Source organism: Mus caroli, chromosome 7 (genome assembly GCF_900094665.2).
Source record: "Mus caroli chromosome 7, CAROLI_EIJ_v1.1, whole genome shotgun sequence".
Classification (NCBI taxonomy): Eukaryota; Metazoa; Chordata; class Mammalia; order Rodentia; family Muridae; genus Mus; species Mus caroli.
The window spans coordinates 62209471-62225643 of NC_034576.1; the positions used below are offsets into that span (position 1 = coordinate 62209471).

The 16173-nt window shown below is 34.5% G+C and overlaps 1 protein-coding gene across 1 annotated transcript in view; it reads right to left on the reverse strand.

Moving 5' to 3' along the window:
* Nucleotides 1-16173, reverse strand: part of Snrpn (small nuclear ribonucleoprotein polypeptide N) — a 111946-nt gene that overhangs the window by 82169 nt on the left and 13604 nt on the right. Inside the window, exon 2 of the mRNA XM_021166813.2 lies at nt 5051-5154. The gene's annotated coding sequence lies outside the window, so the exon portion shown is untranslated. The remainder of the gene's footprint in view (nt 1-5050; nt 5155-16173) is intronic.

A 16173-nucleotide genomic window follows, 5' to 3' on the forward strand; every position in this document is an offset into this window, starting at 1 on the left:
GTGATGACTTTACACTTTTGAGTGAGGCTCACTGAGTTAGGATTATCAGGACCTTATCTTACAGTTACTGGAGTTGAAAACGAATGGCTGGTGGGACTGAAGAAGGTTGCCTAAAATAAAATGTGCCTAGCTATAACACTGCCACAACATAAAGATGTTTAATGAGAGTTCATAATTTCTCCATTTCTAGATATTTTTATTTTTTTAAAGATTTATTTATTTATTATATGTAAGTACACTGTAGCTGTCTTCAGACACTCCAGAAGAGGGCACCAGATCTTGTTACGGATGGTTGTGAGCCACCATGTGGTTGCTGGGATTTGAACTCTGGACCTTCGGAAGAGCAGTCAGGTGCTCTTACCCACTGAGCCAAATCACCAGCCCTCTAGATATTTTTAAAAGGAAGATTCTATCATTTAGAAAATTATAAGGGCATATGAAAAATACTTTGATAATTAAAAATATCTCAATATAAAACTATTTATGAAACAGTCTAAAAGCAGTGTTATTTATTAGAAATATCATGACAGTGCTGTTGTATTGTTACTTGGACAGCTCAAATATATTTGTATTTGAAGATGAGTGACATGTAGCTTTGCTGAAGACATCATGGGTATGTTCTCAGGTGATAAAAGCTTGAGATGGAAGAATAGAAATATACATTATTTTCTTGATCTTTTGAACCATAAGAGGAGATAGTTATAGTTAAAAGTAGCTACTATATTCAGGGAGTAATAAAGACACACACACACACACACACACATATACACACACACACAGACAATTATATATGAAAATTGTCAGAGAACAGGCAGGCCTATAGAGCAAGATATTGGGCAGCTGGTTTTGTATAGATAAATCTTGTTTTGAAACCCAAACCAACCCTCTAACATCTGCTATTGTACATTATATCACACACACACACACACACACACACACACACACACACACACACTATTGTGGATTATATTGTTGTGTATGAGATGTGACCTCAAGTGTGGTCTATATAACAGTGCAAAGCCATTAATTATATAATTTTTAGAGTTTTTGCTCAACGTGAACAAAAACCGTGGTTATATCCATAAACAGGGAGTTGTGGTGTACAAATCTCATACTTGGATTCATCTGGTGCAGTCATGGGGATCATGACATTGTAAACTCTAGGCCAGTCTGTGATATAAAAGATCCTGTTTTTTTTTTTTTTTTTTTTGAGAGAGAGAGAGAAAGGGAGAGAGAGAGAATAGAATGAAGAGAAGAAAGGAGATATAAAGGAAAGAAACAAAGATAATAAAGAAAGAAAAAAGAAAGAAAGGAAGATAGAAAGATAGATTTTTGTTTTGGAGAGTAAATACAGTTTTCAGCTGCCCATGTTTACACTTGCCTTTAATCCCAGAACTCACAAAGCAGATACATGTGGATCTTATTAAGTTTCAGAAGAGGCTGATCTATGAAGCAAGATCCTGGATAGCCAGGTCTCTACAGATAAACCCTGTTTTGAAACCCAAACCAACCATTTAAAAATCAAAATAAATTTTAAATCAATATTTGAAGATGACATCATGAATAGTGAATGCACAACCCACAGAATTTGACAAAGATCAAATAATTTTTAAACAATACCCTTTATTTATTTAATGTCAGTGCATTATCATATATATATGTGCATACACAAACACACACACATGAATGCACATACAAATTAAATGTCCATGTGTTAAAGTCTCAGTACCACTTAAAGTAGGCATTTCTCTCCATCTCCTGGATCACAGAGATTAAAATCAATTTTTTTTGACTTGGCAGCAAGCCCCTTCTCCATCTGACCTATCTTTCATGGGCTTAAATAGTGATATATTTTATGTAAAATTAAATTTTTAATACTTTTTAGTTTATGAAAATAGATTTTTCATCCATTTCTTCAAGTATTCCTACATCACCATCCAGTCTCTTCACTAAATTAATGATGTCTTTTCTCCGTATCCAAATTACTGGATGCATATATTTATACATAAATATATTTATATCCATGTATTTTTCTATATATAACCTGTTTTGTCTGAATAGTGTTACTTGTATATATTTTCAGGACTGAACATTTGCCATCAAACAACAAATTGGTGTGCTTATGCCTGGCAAAAACCACCTCTCAGACTCCCAATTTCTTACACTTGCCTAAAATATTTTGTATAGGGTTGAAACTTCATGTGTTTCTCTGCATGTGTTTGCAACTTCTGGTGGTATCCTTGTTAAATATGGCTGTTTGTCATACAATATATTTTGATGCTATTTTCCTCCAAAACTTCTAATCCTCTCCACCTTGCACCCACATTAGTCATGATCCTCTCGCCCATTCAATGATTCTAAAGGAAAAACTTTCTCATCTATGAAATAATATAAATAAATCTAAAATATATAGAAGAATACTCATTGAAAACATAGTGAAGAAAATTCAGATATAAGTTATTGAACACAACAGTTCATGCAGCAAGATTGATGAACTGATATTATCAAAGATACGGTGGGGGAGTATTGGTTCTATGGCTTTTATATGACAAAGGAAGTATGTAAACAGTGGTGACATGACTAAAGTTGACATGTACATGTACAATTTCTGACAGGTGCTTATCCCCAAGTGCCATGGAATGATGTGCCTCTTTCCTACTTTGACAGTAGTATATTCCTATGATGAGTATGATCACACATCATTATGTTGAAGACATCTGTGAATGGAATGACCTTAGGGATAATTCCAATTTGTACATTTTCCTATACATTGTATAGAAATGTATTCCTATCGCTTTTTGGCCTTTTGGCTAAGATCAAGTGTAAAAATGTATTCCTCTGTAATGAATAGGGTCTACATTGTAAGTGTGGTGATGTCACTAAAACTATTGATTGACTAATTTTAGTATCACCATCCACAAATGTACTGCACATTGATTAAGATCATATGCAATATCTGACAGCTGTTGAGTGGACTTTTTCTTGGACAGTAAGCCATACAGCTATATAAAACTGTCTATATAGAAAGAGTTTGCTCTGTGAATGATAAGTTGCTGTGGGGAAAAAGATGCAGATATTCTTTTAACCTATGATTTGGCAGAAATATGTAAAAATTAAGGGTAGGTTGTTGACTTCCTATTTTCATTTGTTTGTTCAATTTTAAAATAGGGTCTTACTTTATAGACCTGTGTAACCTGGTAATATGTGTAGCAATGTTGTCTATGTTTACCTCACATGCAGAGAGATTCACACGATTGTCTTGTTCAACCCTGGGTTTAAAGGTGTATGTGTTCCCAACAGAGCAATTGCTGTTTTTAAACCTGTCAGTATACAAGGAAAAGAGAATAAAAAATTCTATGTTTACTAAAGTTCATTCTTTTGGGACCAAAACCTTGCAACCCATGCAAAGAATCAGACAGTGAAGAGGTAGACATTGAGCTAGGAATGAAAAAAAAAATTCTACAGAGGTTCAAATTCCTTATTACATAGATAGGGATAGTATATGAGTCATAATATAGCCAGGGACCTAATGATGAACAAGTAGAGGAAACTATCATAATTAGTGTGTATTTTACATAAGAATTGGTTAAGTTGAGAAAGATTTTTGTCGATATTGATCTTGTTGCTATTGTGAGACAGGAAGATGTGGCTGGTCTGTAACTTTCTCTGTAGATGAATTTAAGTAAAGGAGATCTACCTGCTTATGCCGCTCAGCTAATTAGATTAAAGGTAGGCTTTATATAACAATACCCCAATGGCAAGATATCCAAATAAAAATGAGAGTCTCTTAAATCCAGCCCAATGATAGTATGTGTCCTGGGATTGGATGTGGATATTCTTCTGAGAGTTGTGAAAGTGAGGAAACCAAGTGATATATAAATTATTCCTCTTTGAGATAAAAGCTGTCCAATGTGTGTCAAATGAATTTCTCAATAATAAGAATCATTACATCCACTTGCAATAGAAAGTCCCCAAGAGTATCAAGTAGTGGAAAACATGCGGGGGACAGGTATTACCATAATTACTGAGAACATAAAAGTAATATTTCATATCCCTGTGAAATATTAAGAGTACATACAAGTTAGTCAGTAGAGGAAGAACAATCATTATTGCATAGATTGTAGATAAGTAAGATCATGCTCAAAGGGCTTAGACTAGCATGGGACTTAGCTGCATGAAATTCCAAAACAACCAATAGGGCACCAGAAACTTTCCCAGGAAGACAAAATTCCTTTCAGTGTTTATGCCTGGACCAGTTTGAAAGTTGAATAGTGAATGTGTCCATGAGTATCATTAACATTACAGTATAAACTGATGAAGGCCTTTTCTGGAGTCAGTAATTACTCAGTTCACTTTTCTCTCAAGGAAGGAAGAAGGAATTACTCAGCTGGCACTTCTCTTCATGAAGTCATCTTAACACCAAAGCAGTATTTCTTCTCTCATTGATTATCAAAGTTTAAACAAACCAGTTTGTTGTAGCAAGTTTTGTCCAATGCCCAGAAGATGACAATTTGTATTCACCCAGAAACAAATCATCATGTATCACATGACTTATTCAGGCACATTGAATAATCATCTATTCTCTGTGCTTTTAATTCAATTATTTCCTCTTTATTCATAACCCTGTCTTTCATAGTGCATACCAAATCCTGTGGCTACCTCCATAGATAGAAGGATCCAGAAATTCAGAACCAACCTGCAAGAATATGTTTTTTTTTCCTTTTCTCTATTTAATCATTAACTAGAACCAAGGCTATTATTCTAAACCAAGTACAATTCCATGCTTTCAAGAAATGAAAGGTCACTGTACTTCTTTCTTAATCTATGTAGTCCTAACTATTCTACAAGGGATGAAACACAATCTGCTCTCAATTCTAACTTTATTACATCATTCTGTCAACATAACAACTTCACAACCTTCTTAATATTTCTATAAAATACTATAATGTCTTAAATCTATTTGAATCAAATCATTAATTATTAAAATCAAATAATTAATCAATTATTTAAAATCAAGAATTCATCTATACAATATTTTATGAAAGTTTACCTTAACATTGATCTACAGGAATATTGTCCAATGCAGTGGATTATCTTCCAAGAGGGAATCACAGCAGATTGTAGGCAGTGAGAGTCTCCCCAGTCCAATCACACCTGGTTAGATATATGAAGAATATAACAGTGATAAACATGAAAAGGTACAAGCAGCAATGAATAGCAATCAAGAGACAAGTCCTTGGGGCTTTCCCTTTCTAAGCTATACCCATTGAATTTGAGCAAAACCATGGACTGTATTCAGGAAGCTCACTCACTACTTCTAACCCTACATGGTATCCACCATGAATACCTGGGAGAAATGTTATAAAAAGTCCACAGTCTGTATTACCAACCTAATGGAAGATTTTTAAGCATCTGTTGCAGTTTTTAGAAGACATGCATGCCAAATAATGCTGAAGATAATGCTGAAGAATGGTGGGATATGTCTTTGAACCCAGGATATGGAAGACTGAAGAAAATCCCTGTGAGGTAAGGACTAGCCAGGTCTACATACTCAGTACAGATTAGTCAGGGCTTCACAATGAGAACATTATTTGCTGAAAAAATTGTTTTTAAAGGTTTTATTTGTCCTATGGGTAGGCAATTATCTATCCCATAAGGTGCAGTGTTCATTTATTTCCTGCACCAAGTTAAGCTGCGGGAAGATATTACTTGCACCTCTACCTTTTCAACATTTAGTTTCCTTAATGGAATGACAAGGGCCATGATATTTTTCTGGAGAATATGAGAGTGGTTAAACTGGATTGGCAGGCATTACAGGACAGGGTGTAGTTCTGATAGATTGAATAAGAAGTGTTCCTCACAGATTCTAGTATTTGAACACTTGGTTCCTAGGTTGTGGATCTGTTTGGTGTGGTTTCCATGGTGTAGCCTTGCTGATAGAAATATATCAAAGTCTTGTGCTCACTCTTTTTTTTCTCTCTACTTAGTGATTACATTTAATCTTGATTACATTTTGATCTTTCAGCATCCTATACCATTGATCACCTGGGGAGCACATTGAATTTCATCATCATAAAGATACTATAAATGTTTCAGAAAATATAAATGTTTACTCTGTTCCCTAGATGACAATTTGTTATACACAGATCTGTTCACATGGCTCCAACATATATGTATAATTTGTACATGAAAATAAGATCTCTCTCTCTCTCTCTCTCTCTCTCTCTCTCTCTCTCTCTCTCTCTCNTCTCTCTCTCTCTCTCTCTCTCTCTCTCTCTCTCTCTCTCTCTCTCTCTCTCTCTCCCTCTCTCCCTCTCCCCCTCCTTCCCTCCTCTTTTTCCTTAAATGTTCCTGAGAAAATGTGTATAGCTCAAAAACAAACATTAGAGGAAAAGAGATTTATGAAGGTTTTTCATCTGACTTTGCATAGGTACTGTTGGTACATGTGTGTTGGTACATGTGTGTGCGATACACACATGTACTCACACACATGGGTAATTAAAATGATAATGCTTTTCATATATCTATTTTAAAAATATGTATGTGATACCCATATGCAATTAACTCATGTTCAAGTGTAAAGGAATGAAATTTTCAGGTAGATAGATGGAAATGAAAAGAGCCAGTAATAGTGAGTGATAGCATTCAAACTTTAAAAAGACAAATGCTTTCTGTTCTCTCCCAATGAGGCTTCTACATAAGGTCTTTTGCTTTGTCATGTTTTATAGAGGCCATGTGAAAAATATGATATTTAAAACTAGTCAATGGCATAGATGAATGCATTTAGAGAGGAGCAGCACTATAATACTTAGCAAATGATAGTAGAAAGGGGATTTCTGGAGGCAGAAGTTTTATGTGGATAATGGTATGATAGGGTTTGGAAAAATAGTGGTTTATCGCACGGTTTAACCGAAGTGAAATGTACATATATAAGTTAATTGGGAACTTATACACTAGCTTATACTATTTAACACAATAGTAAAAATACTAGAGTATATGTGATATAAAATCATATAGAAAGAGGACTGGAAGCTAAACGTTTAATCGAGAATCAAGATAGGTCCTGAAGAGTTGTGTAAAATAAGTGGAGTATGTTAAGTAAGACTAAGGATGTATGAAGAATCTTTATGAAACACATACATACACACACACACACACACACACACACACACACATTATATGAGTTACATAGATACTTTATCATAGTCATATATTTATTAATATATATGCAAGCAACATAAAACTTTCAAATTATAATATGTAATATATGTTTTGTAATACAAGATAAACTAGATATATAACTACAAAATATAAAAAATAGCTACACTTGACTGGAATTTGAAAATATTTATATGAGTATATATACTTTTTATATATAATATATATAAAGTATTCTTCATATATTACATAAAGTAGTATATATACATATACAAATATATGTGTATATGTATGCTTACTCATATTACATACATATCTCCATATTTGAATCAAGTACAACTAGTCCATATTTAGTAGTTATGTGTACACTTTATTATGTAATATAATATATACTTTATTGCATAGTATAATAATAAAATTTACACATATTCATATACATATATATAAGAAATATATTTATGAAGTATTTGTATATAAGCATTTACATATATTTTTATATATTTGTATGTGTATATTTGTGGTAGTTCAAACAGAAATACCTAATTTAGTGAAAATACTACTCAAGCAGATATGAGTTATTAAAGAAAATCTTAGTGATAGACAAAGATTAATTCACTAAAGTATATAAATCAAAGAATCCCAGAAACCATATGTAATTATACATATTCAATGTAAAAAATCAATGATATACTTCATCCAAATTAATCTTATAAATGTGACTTTATATGGAAACAAAAAAAACTTCAGTGTAGATAAAAACTTAAATAATAAAAGAGTTCAAAGAGGTATTATCATACCAGATTTGAATTTATGCTGCATAGTTAAAGTAACAAAAGTTGTATGAGATGGCATTGCTATGCATTGATGAGCACCACTTGAGAAGCAACAACCTTCACAAACACTTAGTGTGTGGGTGGCATGAGTCACCACATGATTCTACTTTGGAAATACCTTAGAAATCCTAAAATCCAAACAACATTTTGAAATGAAATACAAAATACAATGACAAAAAGCAAAGGTCTCTGTGGACCTCTCCCTTCCAGAGCCTCCAACAGTCTGAACTGTGTTTTCCATAAACATGTTATAATATTCACTTTAGCGTTTTTATGGGATTCCTGAATGTGTTACCAAGTGGTTCTCTGATTCTTGTGCCTGCTCCTGTTGCACTTTTAATTTTGTTGAGTTTCCTTGTTCACTCTCAATATGTCTTTGATCTTATTATATTTCATTTTGATTTGTTTGGTCATTATATCTTGGACATGCATTTCTAGTCAAAAATAAAAAGAGAGCTAATCTGGAAGGGAGGATAGGTTGGGGAGGATCTAGGAGGAGTAGAAAAAAGGGAAACTGTAGTTATGATATATTGTATTAAAATTATTTTCCAATAAAACTTACATATAAAACCTTTTGAAATGAAAAACAAAATATAATTCCAATAAGGCCTTTAAACAAACAAACAAAAAATAAAAAGCAAGGCACACTCTTGTGGATTTATATCAGAAAATGGTCAAAAAAAATTCTGCGTGCTACTTTCTATACCTTATAAACATCAAAATCAGGTGGTCAGAACACAGAGGAATAGATTAAATTTTCAAAAGAAATATTACCCAAGTCATCAGTTTCTTTTTTAATCTGGGCCAGATTACAAAAATAATAAATAACAAGTACCTAATGACACTGAAGAAGTATAGCAATATCAAAATGCACATTAAAAATGACAGAAATAAAGGTTTATAATTCTACCACTGTGTATGCTATAGCTCTGTATCTAAAGATACCCTACATTTCCACATGTTGGTAGTTCACACACCTGAATTCACCCTATCCACTATCTTCTTTAATGCCACTTTGGAATCCCTGTTCCTTTATTATAAGTATCATAGTATCAAAATTCATACCTTTCTAATTCTCCTATCCATCCAGAAATTGAGAAGCACAAACCACTGTAGTCTTTTGTGTCTTTCCTCTGCCGATAAGCTGTATGTTAACGTTTAAGTGCTTTTATCTTTTCCCATCCTTCATGGCAAGGAAGAATCTTATTTAAATTTCCTTAAGAATAGTATTTTTATGAAACATCCATATACCAAAATAAATGTTCTTTCTTTTCTATCTGCCCTTTGTCCCGCACACCAATAATTCACAATACTGTCGTTTCTTTGAAATGTTAATGTTCACCCTGTAAGAGAACTAAACTGAAGTGACAGGGCAGATTGAAGGCTCAAGGGGAGGGACACTGCATCTAACACAACACAGGACAGGACAAAGGATTCCAAGTCCCGATCTGATAGCATTCTCATCTGATTCATCACTCAAAGATTTCAGATGCATAAATTTGAAATACTTAGTGTGCAGAAAACATGTCTAACTATGAAAGAAATCATTGGGCTATGAGGGAGCTGACTTTGGTTGCTGTATTGCCTTGCTGACCATTTCTAGGGTGGATGTGACAGGCATCTTTGCCTGTCTCTTCTCTGAGCAGGACCTGCTGCACTGACTTGATTAATCACACTCCCAATCCCAGTCTGTTCTTGTGAGCAAGCACAACCCTCTAATCACGCATGCATGGATGTTTGCCAGGCTGCAGGGATTCAAAATCTTTTGTAAATCTAATGACATAAGGATGCAGCCATGAGTTTTATGGTATCCTATTGCTACTATGAAAGAAGTGGGTCATCATAAACCCCTGTTTACATTGGTCTGGAATAAATTCAAGGTGTTTTTGTGGGCAATGGTGACTACATAATATTGAATTGTGTTCAATTTAGATCTCTTTACAAAGGAAAAAAAGTGTGCTTAGAAAAAACTTTACCAAAACTAGGTAAAGTACAAAAGCACTAGATAATTGTAGTACTATCAGGAGATATCACTTAGGAATAAAAGATGCTACCTTAACAACGTTCTGCATTAACTGGGATTTACTTGATTAGGTGCATTTTTAAAACTTCCTATGTGTTCATTTTAATGAAAAACTTACCATGAACATAATATTTGTTGTTTACTAAAAGCCTTGGTTTTTCATTCAGTGAGGAAATCTTTTTCTTGTGTTTCCAAATATTGTTGCTATAAGATAGTTTTTTGATTGTTCCTTTGTTTGTTTAATTTTTAGACAGACTCTTATTTGTTAGAAATTCCTGGACTGGTAAGTCACTTTGTAGACTGGGCTGACTTTGAACTCAGTGATTTACCTGCTTTGCTCTCATAAGTGCTACAAGTAAACTCTTGTGCCACCACAGTTACCCAGATTTTATTAATTGTAATCCTGTGTGTATATTTCTGTCTGTGTCTCCATCTCTGCCTCTGTCTATCACTCAGACTCTGTCTGTTCTCTCCCCACAAACCCCCTCCTGTATGTGTGTGTGTGTGTGTGTGTCAGTATATGTGTAGAGCTATGTAGATGCCAAAGTCTGTATATTTCTCCAGATCTGCAGTTACATGTAGTTTTAGAATCCTGACATGTCTTCTGGGAAATCTTCTTGCAGAACAGTATCTGTTTTTTAATCACAGAAGCATCACTCAGGCTCTTCTATGAACCTTTAAGCCTCTGTGATTTAGATGACTGCTGAATATGCAAATAAAAATACCAACAAAAAATGTAGAATGGCTCCTGATTTTAAATGTTCATACTTTCAATTCTTTTCCAGTAAATGTAAATATAATATTGACTTAGTAATATCATTTTCTGCATGTCAAAGTCTATGTGGGAAAGGGAAAACTATCTTTGCATAAATAACTCTTATGGCCAAGAACATGCTGTGTAGAATACACTGGCTTTAAAGAAAAAGTGTCCCATCTTTATCTGCCACCTAGCAGGTTAAGGCTAAAGGTTTTTATATCATGGCTATCCTGTCTTCTATTTTATATAATATATACAAAAGTCAAGGATCATATAGGGTTAGCTAAACTAGAAAATGAATCCAACCTTTTCTGCATCTATCAATATTCTATGTGTCAAAGTGGGAATAGGACACTGAAAAGACCTAAAGCAAAATCTGTGTTTTTAAATAGATTGCATTTTTATCATACAACTAATAAGTAATTGTGGATGTACATGTAAAATTATCAGTCTCTAAACTTTGGGTTGTAGCATTCTTGCCTGCAACACAGAAAGCAAATTTGTTAGTGAAGAGGCCAGTGCTGAGGATCCTCAACCTGGTCCTACCCAAAAGGACAGGTTATCCTACTTCAATTAATTAACTAAGTTAATCCTGCTCAAGGATGACAGAGGCTTGCATCTCAGGTGATTCTATGTCATGTGAAGTTGAAAGAGAGAATAATTATCTCAATTATATCTAAGAATAAAAACTTGTAAGATGTGTGCAGTAAAACTATCATGTTCTATGAATTAAAACCATGCCTTAATAATCTGCAATTTGATTCTAATTCTAGCATTGATATTGTTATTTTAGAAACTTATGAAAATTTCTGTGTACTGCTCATCATATCTTTGTAATGAAGAAAATTATACAGGCCCAATTCAATAGATACTTAATGTGGGCAGTTAGAAGTGTTGTAGCAATGTGGAATTCATAGATCTTAAAAATAACCCAAAGGACATGAGGTACACTATCTGGGAATATAAAGAATTGTGTACTTACTGTTTTTGTTATTTTTCTTGACAGAAGTTTAATCTTTATAGCCTCAGTTTTTGCAAAACCCCTACTTTCCATAGCATAGGATTCTAGTTTACATGTGATCATCATTTTACTCCAGTTTCTTGATTTTTTTTCATTGTTTCTGATTATTGGAGTCCTCTCATTCTCCTTCTCTTCCTCCCCCTCCTTTTTTTTATCCTTTACTTAATTTATTCTTTTGTTCATATCCTTTTTTATTTTTGAACTTGTGAGATAGTGTCTCATTCTCTAAATTAGACTGGCCTCAAATTTCTAGTAATCCTTTTGCATATATCTCTAGAATGAAATGGATAAAGGCATGAGTCAATATAGCTTGAATGCTTTTTATTTAATTCTTAAATGTGCATTTAGGTTTGATCATTAATAACTTTTACAGTTAAATATTTTTGTGAAAAAAGAGCACATACACTTTAATCTAACACCTGAGGGGAATAAGCAGAGTTCACATTGAGTTTAACTACAGCCATGATAGCATTTTGGAATCCTATAGTAACAACAATATATTCATAAATTTAAAATTGTAGTAGCAAAATATTATTTCCAGTCTTTTGTATCTTTAGTGGCAAGTAGCAGTTTGCTGAATTAGCAACTTATATCTCAAACCACAGAGGGCAAGCAGAAAGAACTCTTTGAAACATCAAACATCAGGGATATCTTTTGTCTAGCAATCCTGCATCTCCTAATCTTCCCCAAACAGCCATCAACTAGGAGTTTTAAGTATTTAAAAATGGAGACTAATAGGGGGCATCTCATTCAAACCACTGTATTCTATACCTTTTCTTTCACAAGTATATCATAAAAAAATATACTGTACAACTTTAAAAGACCCCATTATCATTCATAGAATGAACATTGTTTAAAAATTCAATGTGTTTTCTGAGCCTCAAGTCAATTGTTTCAATGAAATCCCTGTAAAATCAAAAGCAAGTTACATATTTCCAGCACACAATGGCACAGAGCATATATTACCTTTCCTCTGAAATGGACTCAGGCTGTTCTGACAAATGCTTAGGATGGCCTTGAGCTTTATATTTTTACTGCTTCTGTCTCCTGGATGCAGTAGTTTCTTCTGTGTACAATTTAACCTTCACTTAGGATGAAGATCAAACTCAAATCTATTTATGTTGGACAAGTAATTTACCACAGGTTGAATATCAAACATATCTGACCTGAGACTTACAAAGACCCACATTGTTGCCAAAACAAACACTTTAAAAATTCAGTAAGTTAAAAAATGCAACACTTCTTAAAATCCAAATCCTCTATAGAAAAATGTGCTCTTGTAAAATTAAAAAAAATAAAATTAAACTACCTTCTTACTTCAAGAGAGACGAATTAAGCAACAATTTGAACAAAGCAAAATCAAACCTCAGTGGTGTTAATAACTCAATATCCTAATATCTGTGGTCTACTTACTATTTTTTTGGTGGTGGGGTGGGTCACCACACCATGCAGCGCTTTTATGACTTAGTTCCTGCAGCATGTCTTCTGACTAGAGCAGGAAGCTGCATTAAGATCTTAGTTATTGTTGAGGGTACTAAAAGGAAAAGGATGTTCTCAGCTTGAATGTGGGTTTATTCTAGTCGGTACTGTGTAGAATTCATCTTCTGCAAATTGGCGTGGTTGTAAATCCACTCATCAGAAAATTCTAAAAATGAGATTTAAAAGTATTTATTAACAAAGAAACATACCATCCAGCATAATGAACCCTTTCAATTACTTCATCCTGAAGCAGTTAAATCGCTGATGGTTTCTTCACCCAGGATGGCTGAGAGGTTTTCGTCCTACCCTAAGTGTAAACTCTTTATGCTAAGGTAGTATGTTTTCCTGACATATCCTTCTGAAACCATTTTTTTTTAAGGGAGTGGAAGCAGTGGATCTGGATAAGAGGATAGATATTGGGGAGACCTACCTGGAGTGATTTGTGGAAAATTTGGTGATGTAATGAATGAGAAAATAAGCAAAGAAGAAAAATGATGGAAAATCTTAAATGTAAGGCAATAGAAATTGAATACCACCAATACTGATAAAAACAAGAATTAAAAAATTTTGGCTCAAGGCCATGTAAGCATATATAATAGGGTAAAGACACTTTAGAAACAGAATTATGTGTATTCTAGGAAACACTTGTCTTATCGGCTGTTGGTAGAAAGGTACAAACCAGAGTACAACATCAACAAACAAGGTAAATAGAACTTTTAAAGTGGTGGATTAGTGTTATGCTCAAATTGCAGGGACCCCCCAAAAGACCATATCAGAGCCAATTCCAATATAAATACATAATGGTCTTCATTATAAGCTATAGATCACGGTCCCCCACAGTTCCTGTCACAGCATGTCAGAGTGAGAGTCCCCAATCTAGGGTTTTAGTGTTTTTATTGTTGTTACAGCAAACTTGGGGACTTTTTATAACGGTTATGACATTTAAAATATCTATTTCTGGTGTACTCTGCAGGACTGAAACATGGGGATAAAACCACCTGATGAACAGGATATCCAAGTTACCTATCTCTTGTGGTAGCTGAGGTGGGATGCAAACCTCTAGAGTTTCTGGATCCGAGTCACAGTGCACCAATGCTGTGATCATAAAAAGAGAAAGAGCTATAAGAATATGTTCTGATGGGATGTGGGGGAAGGGGGTGCCTCAGTGGGTTCATGCTAAGTCATCCCTTCCCCCTAAGTGACCAGTCACAGGTGGTATAGTAAGTATATAATAGAGTTTATTTAGGGCACGGGGTGGCAAGTTAAGAGAGTAGTAGAGGCAGAGACAGGCAGAGAGAAGAAGAGAGTAGAGAAGTAGAGACCAGCCATAGTCCTGTGGAAAAAGGGGGGAAGGGATGTAAGAGAGAGGTAAGAGAGCCAAGAGTGTAAGAGATGGAGGAGCTGTCAAACAGCTAACTTTATAGTAGGCCATGCCTACCTGGCTGTTTCCAGGTAACTGTGGGGAGGAGCATACCTAGATATTGCCAGGTATCTTTGGGGGTGGTGTCCAGACAGAATTCCAACATATAACTTGACTCTGCTATTTTAGCCTGACTGGCTGTTGGTAAGGTTTCTATAAGATGTTTGCTCAGTGGATTTTGCGATTTTCTTCTTAGAGTTGGAGCTTAGCCCCTGGTCTCTCACAAAATGAGATGTCTTATAAAAAACAAAGTTGTTAGGACTTTACAACATGTTGACAATTTTGATAAGCAATCATGCTAAGGAGACTGGTTGATTTAAGGAGGAAAAGTTTGATTTAAGTAGCAAAAGAAACCCATGGTGGGATGGGCTTGTCTTCAAGATGACTTCTGAGCACTACCTGCATCCAGAAGCTAACAGGATCCACCTGCTGACACAACTGCTTCTGATCATTCAGAAGTATCCCTATTGCCTACCACCCCCATGTACAGAGCTAGTTGCTCAGCCCTAATGAAAAAATAGCACATTTCCAGATCAATTCAAAAGTGCTAAGGAGCATCATTGAAGGCGATAATTAAAATTACTGTTGGCAGAAGTACTGCTCCCTCCATTGTGGTTGAGGAAAATAAATGTGGCAAATCTCATAGTGAAGAGATATTTTAAAGAGCAACCAGCTTCAACACTTTGACTAATAAAGCCATCTTTGTTACATAAATTGTACTGTGGCTGAAATGAAAAGTGTGTGGAAGAAAATGCACCTATACAGAATGAAGTATAAATATAACATACATAATGGTCTAATAAATCAATTTCTCTTTTAAATCTGCATGTTGTATGTGCTCATGGCATCTATTTCTCTCCATCCATTTTTTAAAGTCAGTCAGAGAATCAGTCACAGGATACTCATTGATTTTTTTAACGACTGTGTTAATTTGTGTATAAAGTGATGCTCCCACTAACAGGGTCCTGCATTATTCTTCCTAAGCCTTTGAGGGAAAACATACCTTAGTAGACCCCTATAAAAACCAGGGATAGGATTTGGCTTTGAAATGACTGTTTACATCCTTTAAAACAGCACAGTTATTTCATAGTCCCTACCCATCTGCATTCTACTAAGAACGTTTTGTAGGGTTTCCATAAATCTTCCTGTTTTGTCAAAAGCTACATGATACTGAACATTGGCTTGTGGTTTTATCAACAAGAATGAAATCTGTGTCTGAGATTTAGGAGGGCTAAAGAGAGTTTCTGCCCTGAGAATACATTTTTTTTTAATGGCAATTTACTTTGATGTAGGCTGCTTAATTTCCCTACCCCATTTTTTTTTATTTTTCATATCCAAAATATGCCCATGACGTTTAGAGTTTCATAGTTTCTTTTCCCTGACTTATAAATTAGATGTTTCGACAGGATTTTGAGACTTCTGTTGAGTGGAACACAGCTTCTGCTCCAGTCCAATCACGCGGGACCTGAGACTGCTTTGGTT